This window comes from Felis catus, chromosome F1, assembly GCF_018350175.1.
Source record: "Felis catus isolate Fca126 chromosome F1, F.catus_Fca126_mat1.0, whole genome shotgun sequence".
Classification (NCBI taxonomy): Eukaryota; Metazoa; Chordata; class Mammalia; order Carnivora; family Felidae; genus Felis; species Felis catus.
In genome coordinates this window covers 36,791,881-36,805,752 of record NC_058384.1, presented here as the reverse complement: position 1 = coordinate 36,805,752, position 13,872 = coordinate 36,791,881, and the positions used below count along the sequence as shown (strand labels likewise).

General features: G+C 37.3%; 1 protein-coding gene across 2 annotated transcripts in view; it reads right to left on the bottom strand.

The window, feature by feature from the left end:
- CF1H1orf53 (chromosome F1 C1orf53 homolog) overlaps positions 1-13,872 on the bottom strand; it is a 113,763-nt gene that overhangs the window by 9,848 nt on the left and 90,043 nt on the right. The gene's annotated exons all lie outside the window — the stretch shown is intronic.

The following is a 13,872-nucleotide window of genomic DNA, read 5'->3' as shown; positions in this document are numbered from 1 at the left end:
TGTCTATTTTAAAGGCACAGCCATCCAACAATTCATCTAATTCAGAGATCTTGGAGTGATCCTTAACTCTTTCCACATCTTCCCGTCCAATCACCCCACAACCTACCAGTTTCAGGTTTGCTTATCTGCGTCTCAAACCGGTCCTCCTTTGCCTCAATCATTGTTCTAGTTCAGGTCATTGTCATTTCTTTCCCCATGACTACAGCTAGAGCAGAATGGTTCATTGATGTAAATAATAAATAATGAGGGCACATTCTGTATCAGGGCCTTCTGCTGAATGCTGGAGACTTATTGTTCATATGTTGTGTGTGCTATTTATTCTGATAAAAAAAAATGACCCTTATCTTTTTGGAGTGGTGAAGTTACACCTGTCCTTAAAGCCTCAGCCCATATGTTGTCCCCTCCAGCAAACTTTCCCTGACCATTCACTTTTCTGTTACGCCAGCTCCTCTGCAGGCTGGGCTGGGCACACCACCTCAATGCTCCCAGTGTATCCAAACCCTACACTGTACTTTCTTGTTGTGTAGTTTTATGTTTATGAGGGCTTTTTAATTGGCAGATTGTGAGACCTTTAAGGGTAAAGACTGTCTTATCTTTGTAATTATCTAGTAGCACAAGTACATAGGAAAGGCTAAAAAAGAAATGCTTGTTGAAATGTGTGGATGAATGAACAATGGGAGCAAAACCCCACATCTGAGTCACACAGCAAAGAAACGATACAAATGCCTTCCTGCTCATATTCACGGTTAAGAATCAGTATTGGGTTTTATCAACGTATCAGTTGTTTTCAGGATATTGTTCTGAGACACAGTATACCAAGATCACAAGGTAACTATGATTTTGTTTGGCAATCTACTTATTAAGTTCCCCCCAAACAGTCATTGAATTAATGGTAAGTGCAGTGTATGGGCTGCATTTCAAATGAAGTTAAGTTTATGTTGACAGTGAAGTCCAGCCTTGTTAACCCTGAACAATCATTCCAATTATAAACTACATGCACACAATCACTGTCACATAAAATATCAAGACTAATTACTTCTAGCCCTTTTGTTATGCAAGTATTAAAAATGAAACCTACTCTTAGATATATTCAATATTAACAATGCAATCCCCACCGAGAATATTACTTTAAAAATCCAGCAAGAATTTAGTTCCATTTTTTACCTTATCACACACAAAAAATGGGTTAGTATCCTGCTTTTAAAATGATATGGGCAGCCACTGTTGTATAGGATTTCCCACATACCAACACAGTTGTAAAGAGATCTTGGTTAAGGCCATAAATACAACATACAAATCAGAGCATTGTTCTCTGCACTCTTGTTGCTGCCTGAGGGAGCAAAGCATGTCCACTGTTCCATGACTGGAATGAAAGGCACACTGAGTTTCAGGTCAAATATCCATGACATTGACGTGTATGACTAGTCTACTGAGTATGATACATGTTAATATCTTCCCAGTGGTGGTGTGAGTGATATGCCTCAGTGATCAACACAGCACGCACGACCCCTTTAGTCTCTCTACAGGTGTAAAATTGATGCATCTCTGAAATCGTGTGGAATGTGAATCTTTCACGTGCAGTTAAATGGTAATATTGCTGTGTGAATTGTCATATTCGTATAATTCTGTAAGGATGGCATCAACACCAGTTGCTCTATCTGATGATATTTTTTGATGGCACATTCCGGATGACACTGTTGTGAGCTAAACCTGTTTGTACCACATCATGGGACCAGTAATAAAACAAAAATCAAAGCATCACGGCTGACTGAGCACAGTGACAGTGCTCTGGCCATACTGTGATTTTTTTTGAAATGGTGGTACATTTGGAACACAATTGGGTAATTCATCCGCCAGTCTAAATTCCATGATAGTAGTAACATATATATTCTGCCTGCCATTTTATTCTGATAAGAACAACAGAATAAAACCTACTCTTATGTCTAATTCTGTCCCATAATTCTGTGGATGAATAATTCTTGAATGGTAGCATGTGGAAATAGTGTTGTCTTTGAAGTCCTTGAGTTGAATCTTTATCTGTCTGCTTCCTAGTCCGGCGACATTGAGATTATTTGACTTCTCCAAGCCTGGGTTTCCTCCTCTGTAGAATGTGAAAATTATCTCAGAGCTGAATTACCATAAACACTAAACGAGATAGTGTATATAGAACATCTGACATGGTGTCAGGCTGACGAGTGCACTATTGCTACCATTGAACCAGGAACCTACTTCTGTGTTTTCAGTCTTTCTGTATGTTAGCTCCTAGGTGCTCAGTAGTTCCGTTGCTGTTTTACTATCCATCCTTTATGGCATGAGATTTAGCTTCCTTGAGCAATTAATTACTTTTTACTCATAAATGATAAAAACTTGCTAGATGTTTGCATAACTAAACAGTTTTCAATTACTTAAAAGAAAAATCTACACCACACTAAAAATCTTCTGTACAGAAAAGGAAACAACAAAATGAAAAGGCAATCTACCGAATGGGAGAAAATATTTGCAAACCATATATTGATAAGGCATTAGTATCCAAAATATGTAAGAAACTCATATGACTCCATAGTAAAAAACCCAAAGACCCCATTATGAAATGGCAAAGGACCTAAATAGACATTTTTACAAATAAGACATAAAAATGGCCAACGGGTATATGAAAAGGTGCTCAACATCGCTAATCATCACAGAAATCACAATGAGATATTACCTCACACCTTTCAGGATGAATATTACCCACAAAAACAAAACAAAAAAATAACAAGTGTTGGCGAGGGTGTGGAGGAAAGGGAACACTTGTACACTGTTAGTGGGAATGTAAATTGACACAGCCATTATAGAAAACAGTACTGAGGTTCCTCAAGTTCAATTAAAAATGGAACTAACATATGATCTGATCCACCAATCCCACTTCTTGGTATATATCCAAAGGAAATGAAATCACTATCGCAAAGATATGTCTGCGCTCCAATTTTCATTGCATGTTTATTTACCAAAATATGGAAATAACCATTATCAGTTATGTATGTGTTAGTCTGGTTGCCTCTTTTTAAAAACAACAGCATTACAGAGATATTGAGGTATAACTGGTATACAATAAACTACACATATTTAATGGGCACAGTTTGATAAGATATGCCCATTAAATCATCACAACAATCAAGATCATGAACATATTTATCATCTCATATTTTTCTTATGCCCTTTCGTAATCCCTTCCTCCCAACCCTCCTTTTACCATATACTTGAAGAGCATGTGTATTCTGCTGTTTGGTGAAATGGTCTATAAATATCAATTAGGCCAAGCTATTAGTCAAGTCTTCTATGTCCTTGATAATTTTCTACTTATTTATCAATTCTTAAGAGCATTTAAATATCTGACATTAAGTTTGGATTTGTCTATTCCTGCAATTTTGTCAGCTTTTGCTTTATGTGTCTTGAATCTCTGTTATTAGATGCATAAATGTACAGGATTATTTCCTCTTGATGAATTGAGCCCATTATCATTATATTATGCCCTTCTTCATTTATGCTATTTTTCTTTGTTCTGAAATCTGTTTTGTCTGATACTAATATAACCATTCCAGCTTTCTTTTGATAAGTGTTGGTATGGTGCATCTTTTCTTATCCTTTTACTTTTAACTTACTTTTTTTTAACCTAAAGTGTGTTTCTTATAGGCATCATATACTTGGGTCTTTTTAAAATTCACAGTCCCTGCCTTTTAATTGATATTTAGACCAGTAGTGGGCCAATGGTGGCTCTCCAAAATATATGTCCATGTTCTAATTCCTGGAATCTCTAAATGTTACCTTTTTTGAGAGACAAAAAAGTTATTTTTCAAATGTAATTAAGCCAAGGATTTTAAAATGAGGAGATCATCCTGGATTATCAGGGGTTTGGGGTTCGAGAAGAGTCTAAATCGAATGATAAATGTCTTTATAACAGACATTCAGAAGAAAAGACTACGTCAAGGTGGAGGCAGAGATTGTGGTGATGCAGGGATTGACGTGATGCAGCCATAAACTCAGGAACAGTGGGACAGCCATGAGAGGACGGAAGAGGCAAGGACTGTATTTTCCCTTAGAGCCCCCAGAGGGAGTTCAGTCCTCCTGGATTTTGAACTTCTAGTCTTCCAAACTGAGAGAGAGCAAATTGTTGTTTTAAGCCTGATAAAATATTTTTGTGTCATTCAAGTTCCAATAGTCCCATTTCTCCCTTCAAAAGTTTTGCATATATATACACAATGTGATCTCTCAATCTTTGTGACGCCTTGTTTGTAAAATTGACCTCAATAATTCTCCTCATCCACATGTTCATATTCCCTCACGTTGTGATTTTTGCATCTCCTCCCACTAAGGGGTGGGTTAATCTTTCCCACTTGAATTGGAACTTGGTTATACTACTGGCCAGTGTGACTTCAGCAAATGTGACACAAGCAGCTGCTTGAAAAGCACTTGTGCACTGAAGCTCGCCCTCTTTTAGTTGGAAGCGTGAGATCATGATGCAAACAAGCCCATGCTAGGCTTTTGCAGAGGTCTTGAGAAGAAAAATCGGAGCACCCTTGCTGACATCCAGCATCAATTGGCAGACATGTGAGTAAGGCCATCTTAGACAATCCAGCCCCAGGCAATCTGTCACATGAAGAGGGCCTCATGAGTGATTTCTAGAGAGGAGAGAAGGACTGCTCATCTGGACCTGCCCAAATTGCTGCCCACAGAGTCATGACCAATTTAAATGGCTCTTGGTTTCAGACACTAAGTATTGAGGTAATTTGTATTACATCAATGGTTAACTGCAACACTCTCTTAAACTCCTTGTTCTAGTCAAAGGAGGCTAATTGCAATAACAGACAGTACCAAGATCTAAGTGGATTTTACACAGTGAAAATTTATTTCTTACATAAAACCCACTGAGGATGTTTCTGGTCAGTCAGCTCTCCTCATCAGCCCTCCTTCAAGTAGCGATCCAGGAATTATGTTTTCCTTAATCACTTGGTGTGCTATTATCTAACATATCACCTCTCAGTTCACTGAAAGGACCATCTCAGCCTGGAAGTGACTTCATTCACTAGTCATATTGTCTTACCAAGATGTAAAGATGTAAAGTAGATAGGAAACGTATCCTGACTATGTATTTGCCATCTCTGATTTATCCACATAGCCCTTTGTTATTCATACTTTCTTAGGACATGAACAAGTGTGTGTCCCTTCTTCCCTCACGGAACTGTAACCTTAAAAATAGAGTCCTACCTACTAGTTTCTCTTGAAGTACCCAATCTAAATCCTTGTATATGGTAGAGATGCTCTAGTAAAGATTTATAGTCTTATATAATTTTCAGTGTACATTAAGAAACTCTATTTTATTTAATTCTCAGCAAAATTTAAGATAATAAATATACAATTATCTCCATTTTTACAAATAACAGAGCTGATGTTCAAGATTTGTAAGTAATTTGTCCAAAGTTACTACCTAGGAAATGGCAGAGCTGGAACTGAAACCGAATAACCTGAACTCTAAGTCTTTATCACACTACCAGATAAATTTATTTAAGTAAACTAAATCTTTGCCTTTTTTCCCCTAATTTATCCTATATCCAGTTCAGTCACTGAATTCTGTTCATTCTTCTCTCATAACATATTTCCTTTCCTTTGAATTCTTATTGCAATTTTACCTGGTTTAGGTCATTGTCACTGTATGCCTAAGTTACTGCAAAATCCTCCTAAATTGTACCTACTGCCTCTAGTCTCCTCCTTCTCTAATTAATTCTTAATGCTGTTGTCAAAATAACAGTACTCAACACACCATTTCAATAGTCATTTTCTGGTTCAAAAAGCCTCAATGTCACAACTCTACATGTAGGAAAAAATATGGACTCATTAGCTAGGCATTTATGGTACTCCCATACTTTGACCCCTGAAATACCTTTCTAGTCTTATGTCTTGTTACACTGTAGGTCACTCTGTACTAGTCAGACTAATCTACCCAATCTCCCCTAAATTATCCATGTTGTAGGCATGTTATTTTGTCTCCACATCAGTTATTTCTTCCCTATGCCCCCATTTTTTTTTCACTGTCCATTCCTCCCCCATGGGTCCCTGAGAATAATTCTGACTAGTCTAAGTCAATCTTGGAAATCCCATTCTTCCTGCAGTTATTGATTTACGCAAATTCCTGGCCAATGAGACGTGGGGGAATTTCTGCAGAGAGGCTTCTGGGAATGGTTTTCTTACTCTTATAAGACAAAAAGCACTTTGGTTTCCAGGCATATGGCATGGAAGATATGCTTAAAAACACCCCTTACAAAAAGTTTAATTGCAAACATTTTTAAAATGTATTTTTGTATTTAAATGTACAATGTATTGTACATATGTCTAATTGTACATATTGTACAATGTAACATGTATTTTGTATTTAAAATGTATTTTTGTATTTAAATACAGTTAAACCTGAAAAAGTAGGGGAAAAGTCCAGGCAGCAAAACCCCAAAACTGAACTTAACATTAAAGTGGTAATTCATCTCTAGCACTATTGTTGCCCTGGAGAACTTTGTTAGTCTGGGTAACTATAATGCTTGAGTTTTAGTGGATGAGTGAAGTCAGGAGATATGGCTTTGGCCTGCGCCAAATGAGTAGTTTCAGCCAAGATCCTGTTATACAGTTTAGGTATTCGAAAAGCTATACTCTTAGTCAGGGCCAGGACTGGGGTGAAATCAGTAAGGCACTTAATTCACCCTATTCACAGCCCTGCCCTTAGTGAATGGGGTAGACTGTAAAATAAATCTACCTCCCAGGAGTTAGAGTAGGAAGGGAACTTGTCTGTCTCTGCCTGGACTCCACTAAAAATTTGTAAAGAGAGGTCTGCCCACCCATGAGTTAGAGACGAAAAGTTTCATTTCCTACTGTATTAACCTGCTAGAGTTGCAATAACAAAATTCCCCAGACTAGATTGCTTAACCAGCAGAAATTTATTTTCTCACAGTCTGGAAGCTAGAAATCCAAGACTAAGATATCTTTAGGTGTGGTTTTTTCTGAGGCCTCTCTCCTTGGCTTGCAAATCACTGTTTTTTCCCTTTGTCTTCACATGGTCTTCCTTTGTGCATATGCATCCCTGGTGTCTCTTCCTTTTCTTATAAGGACACTAGTTCTATTGGATTAGGGCCTCACCATTACTACCTCACTTAAACCTAATACTTCTTTAAAGGCCCTAACTACAAATATAATCATATTGGGGGTTAGGATTCATCATATGAATTTGGGAGAAGTACACAATTCAGTTCATTATACCTACTTGGTCCATTAAAATCCAGGTCAAGATAAGAACAAGAATTTGTCCTGGGGTGCCTGGGTGGCTCAGTCAGTTAAGCAACAACTCTATTTTGGCTCAGCTCATGATCTCATAGTTCATGAGTTCGAGCCCCTATTTGGTCTCTGTGTTGACAGCATGGAGCCTGCTTCGGATTCTCTCTCTCCCTCTCTCTCTGCTTGCACTCACACACTCACATTCTCTCTCTCTCAAAATAAATAAATAAACTTAAAAAAAAAGAATTTGTCCTAAGTTAGTAGAACCCCTGGCTGCCTGATAAAGCAAAATGAGAGAATAAATTCTCTCTACAGAGATAAAACTTCAATCCTGGCCCCATAAGATTTCTACAGAGAAAGTCCTGCTGATAGGATTCCACAACACACAATTACAAAGGACATGAGGAATCAAGGTATCATGAACCAACAGCAAACATAAATAAAAAACAGTATACTTTAACAACCAAAACCAATAATTAAATGATCAGTTATAGAATATGAAATAATGGTCTAAAATGTTTAGAGAAATAAACATTGGAATTGCAAACATGAGACGGAAACAACATAAAAGATTTTAAAAGCCAGATATATTGTAATGACAACGAATTGGAAATTCACAAATGAAAAACAGAATAATTAACGTTAAAAACTCAGTAGGGGGGAAGGTGGGAGATGGTAGCATAGGCAGATCCTAAACTCATGTCCTCCCATGGACACACCAACCCTACAACTACAGAGGCACCTGGCTGACTTGTTGGTAGAGCATACAACTTGTGATCATGGTGTTGTGAGTTCAAGCCCCACTTTAGGGGTAGAGATTACTTAAAAATAAAACCTTTAAAAATTAAAACAAAATCTTAACAAAAAAATCTACAGCTACATATTGATGATATCCCTCTGGGGAAAAAAATCTGAAAACAGAATCAACTGTTTTTCATAACAAAAGATAAAAGGACTACACTGACATGGGTAGGAGAGGCAGAGACATTGTCTCACACAAAACCACCCACGTGCACCAACACACAATTGAGAGACCTTATCAGACAGGTGCTCCTCCTGCAGGAGCAAGGGGTTGGTGCCCTACATTAGGCATCCTGGCCCCTGGGATCTGCACCAGAATGATGAGTTCCCAGAATGTCTGGCTTGGAGAACCAATGGTGCTGACATGGAGTGGGGGGGGGGGGGGCAAAGTGCTGTAAAAAAAACTGAGATTCTCTTCTGGGATAGCTTTAGTATAGTCTCACCAGCTCTCAGACCCAGAGGAAAAATAGCAATTTGAAAAGTACTATGTGAGAGAGATTCATTTGCTGATCCGGGGGCATCGGTGGGAAGGGTGTGGTACAGTAGAGATGTTCCCAGGAGACAGAGGAACTGGCAGATGCTATTGTACTTTCCCCATAATCTGCTAGCCCAGACAGACAAACTCGGGAGAAGCACCATCCCATTACCTTGCTGGGATGAGCGGGGAGTAGGGAGAAGTCTTGGTACCTGCTGAGACCACAGAGCACAAGAGATTGCAATGGTCTCCAGCTGCCTGGCTGTGTTGGAGAAGCATAAGCATTGGAAGCATTTTCCTGCTTCCTAGCTAAAATCTGTGAGTGTAGGCAGTTGAGACATTCTCCTGCCCCATGGCTGGGGCTGGTGAGCAGGAGTGGTAGCAACATTCTCCCTCTCACAGCCTAAAGCTGGTGTGTGCATGCTCTAGCAAGGCACTATCCCACTGACTTGCTAAAGCCAGTGGATGCAGGCAGTCAAGCCATTTTCCCACTGCTTACCTGAAGGCATTAAGTGTCCCCTGCTTCCTACACACTCCAGCTGCCTTGCTGAAGACAGTGGGCACATGTAATCCACATAGGGGATACCCCTTGATCACCTGGCCCCGGTGGCCAAAAGGGCTGGCATTCCAGAGCTTCATGGGGCTCCAAACACCAGAAAGAGCTTTTGCAGGCTGCCACTCCCAGGGCACAGCAAATACAGCAGACTGAAACACAACCCTAGTCTTTCTGTGGACAGAGCCTATTCACTTAGCCTGAAGCTTCAGCCTGAGGGACAGGCTTCAGTTTCCTACACATTAGGAGACTAATGAGGTGCTCCCAGGGAATGTAAGCAGGGAGACATCGTCCTTGTGTTCCTCCTTGACATTGCCACAGCTTGACAAGACTTCCCAGAAAGGAGCTTATACACTTGTCTGGAGCCCAAATTTTTGCAACTATCATCCAGGGGACACCTGCATATCTCCTGGCCTGGAGGCCAGCAGCAATTACAATTGCAGCTTGATAGTCCATATATATCTGCATACTTTAAAAGCTGTTGCCTGAGTGTCTGGCTTCTAATCAGCCTGAAGTCGAATGCTAAATGAGATCCCTGCATCACTTACAGGTCTTGGTACAACCTCAACAATGGGGACATATCAATAATAAATCACGCAGCTTAAACAATCACAAGGATTCCAGAGACAACCAGAGCTAGGGCAAGGTTAAATCAGAAGGGTCATCACCTACACAATACCACTCTTTCAAGACAGAGAGATAGCTGGTTTGCGTAATATGTAGAAACAAATACAGAGAATCAAGCAAAATGAGGAAACAGAGAAAAATGTTCCAAATGAAAGAACAAGATAAAACTTTAGAAAAAAAACTTTGATATGGAGATAAGTAACCTATATGATAAAAAATTCAAAGTGGTGGTCATAAAGATGCTCACTGAAGTAAAAAAAAAAAAAGAATGGATGAATTCAGTGAAAAATTTAAAAAAGAGAAATAAAACATAAGAAAGTACCACACACAAGCAATAGAGCTAAAGAACACAATAACTGAACTAAAAAGTACACTAGAGGGGTTCAATAGCAGACTGGATGAAACAGAAGAATGGATCAATGAACTGGAAGATAAATCAATAAAACTCACCCAGACACAGCAGCAAAAAGAAAAAAGAATTAAAAATAATAAAGATAACTTAAGGGACCTCTAGGACAGTATCAAGCATTACATTTGCATTACAGGGCTCCAAGAAAAGAAAAAAGAGAGAGAAGCAGAAATTATTTGAAGAAATAATGTCTAAAACATTTCCTAGTGTACCAAAGAAAACAGTTATTGAGGGTCAGGAATCTCGAAGACTTCCATATAAGATGAACCCAAAGAGAATCACACCAAGGCACATAATAGTTAAACTGTCAAAAGTTAAAAAGTAAAGAGAGAATCTTAAAAGCAGCAGGAGAAAAACAAATCGTTACATGCAAGGGAAATACCATAAGGCTTTCAGCAGATTTCTCAGCAGAAACTTTATAACGCAGAAGAAAGTGGCATGACATACTCAAAGTAATGAAAGGAAAAAAAAAAACACCTTCCAATCAAGGATCCTGTAGCTGACAAGAATATCATTCAGTTTTAAAGCAGAGAGAAAGAGTTTTCCAGACAAGCAAAGGCTAAAGGAGTTTATCACTACTACACTAACTTACAGTAAGAAATATTAGTGACTTCTTTAAGCAAAAATACCTGGCACTAATTAAAAACAAGAAAACATAAAAAGAAAATTCTCAACTGGAAAAGGTAAATATATAGTGAAGGTAGTGGATTAAGTTACTAAAAAGGTTGAAAGACAAAAGGAATACTATTACCTATAACTACAATAATTAGTTAAGGGATACATAACATTTTAAAGAAAGTGACATCAAAACATGAAACATGATGTGAGGAGTGAAAATATAGGTTTTTAGAATGTATCCAGATTTAAGTTGCTGTCAAATAAAAATAGAGTATTATACACACAGGTTGAGCTATGTGAACTTCATGGTAACCATGAGCAAAATTTTAAAGTAAGCACACAAGAAGAAAATGAGAAAGGAATCTAAACATAACACACACACACACACACACACACATCATCATCATCATCATCATCAACATCATCATCATCAAATCATAGGGGAAGAGAGAAAGAGAAGAAAAGGAACAGACAGAAACTATAAAAATAGCCAGAAAACTTTTAACAGAATGTCAACAACACATACCTATCAATAATTACTTAAAGTGCAAATGGACTGAATTCTTCAACCAAAAGACTGTGGCTGAATGAATAAAAAAAGAAAGACACATATATATACTGCCTATAAAAGACTCCCTTCAGAAGGACCCACACAGACTGAAAGTGAAGGGATGGAAACAGATATTCCATGCAGATGGAAACAAAAAGAAACCTGGTGTAGCTGTATTTATATCAGAGAAAAAAAATAAACTTTAAAACAAAGACTCATATTAGACAAAGAGGGGCACTACATAATGATAAAGGGGTCAATTCAGCAAGAAGATATAACATTTACTAATGTATATGCACCCAACATAGGACGACAAAACACATAAAGCAAAAATTAGTAGACCCAAAGGAAGAAATTGATAGCAATAGATAACAGTAGGGAACTTTAACACCCCACATACATAACCCAGGCAGAAAATCAATACGGAAACATCAGCCTTTAATTACAAATTAGGCCAAATAGACTTAATAGATACATGTAGAACATTCCATCTAAAAGTAGTAGAATACACATTCTTTTAAAAGGCACATGGAATATTCTCCAGGATAAATCACATGCTAGGTCACCAAAAAAAAAAGTCTCAACAAATTTAAGAAGATTGAAATTATACCAGGCATCTTTTATAAATATAATGGTATGAAACTAGGAATCAATTACAAGAAAAAAACTGGAAAAACTACAAATACGTGATAAACAAAAATGCTACTGAACAACTATCGAGTCATAGAAGAAATCAAAGGGTAAATAAATAAACAAATATCTAGGGACACATGAAAACAGAAATACAACATACAAAAATCTATGGTATGCAGCAAAAGTGGCTCTAAGTGGGAAGTTCATCGCAATACAGGCCTATCTCAAAGAAACAAGAGAAATATCAAATAAACAATTTAACATTACCCCTAAAGGAACTAGAAAAAGAAGCCCAAAGTTAGCAGAAGGAAGAAAATAATGAATATTAGAGCAGAAATAAATGAAACAGTGGAAAAGATCAATGAAACTAAGAGAAACAAACTGACAAGCCTTTAGCTGGACTCACAGGGGAAAAAAAACGGGGGTTCAAATTAAAAAAATCAGAAATCAAAGAGAAGCTACAACTGATACCACATAAATACAAAAGATCCTAAGAGACTACTATGAACAATCATACGCCAATAAACTGAGCAAAATAAATGGACAAATTCCTAGAAATTTACAATCTTCCAAGACTGAATTATGTAGAAATAGAAAATCTGAAAAGATCTATTCCTGGTAAGAAGACTGAATCAGTATAAAAAATCTCCCAGAAAACAAAAGATGGATTCACAGGTGAATTCTGTTGAACATTCAAAGTAGATTTTATACTTATCCTTCTCAACTCTTCCAAAAAACTGATGAGGGAAGGCTTCCCAACTTATTTTTACAAGGCCAGCACTATCCTGGTACCAAAACCAGACAAGGTCTCCACACAGGCAAATATCTGTGATGAACATGGAAACAAAAAATCCTCAAAAATATTAGCAAACCAAATTCAGCATTATATTCAAAGTTTGATACACCATGTTCAAGTGGGATTTACTCCTGTGATACAAAGATGGTTCAACATCTGCCAATCAATCAACATGATAGACCACATTAGCAAAATGAAAGATAAAAATCATATTATCATCTCAATAAAGGTAGAAAAAGCATTTGACAAAATTCAACATCCATTTATGATAAAAAGTTTCAACAAAGTGGGTACAGAGGAAATGCACTTTAACATAATAAAAGCCCTATATGACAAACCCACAACTAATATTATATCCAACAGTGGAAAGCTGAAAGCTTTTCTTCCAAGATCAGGAACAATCGAGGATACCCAATATCCCCAGTTTTATTCAACATAGTATCGGAAGTTGTGGCCACAGTATTAGGCAAGAAAAAGAAATAAAAGGCATACAAATTGGAAAAGAAGAGGTAAAATGTCTTATATTTAGATGGCATGATTTCTATATAAAGAAATCTCTGAAGATTCCACCAAAAAGTTGTTACAACTGATAAATGAATTCAATAAAGTTGCAGGATGCAAAGTTAATATACAAAAATCTGTGGGTTTCTACACTAATAGCAAACTATCAGAAAGGGAACTCAAGAAAACAGTTCCATTTACAATTGCATGAAAAAGAATAGAATGCCTAGGAATAAGTTTTACTAAGGAGGTGAAATACAGGTACACTAAAAACTATAAGACATTGATGAAAGAAATTGAAAAAGTTACAAATAAATGGAAAAATATTCCATGTTCATAGATTGGAAGAATTAATATTGTTAAAATATCCATACTAACCAAAGCAATTTCTAGATTCAATGCCATTCCTATCAAAATTCCAATGAAATTTTTCACAAAACTGAAATAAATTCTAAAATTTGGATAGAACCATAGAAGGCCTCCAATACCCAGACCAATCTTGAGAAAGAAGAACAAAGGCAGAAGTACCATGCTCCCTGATTTCAAACTATGCTATAAAGCTATAATAATCAAAACACTATGGGAGTGGCATATAAAACAGACATGTAGATCAATG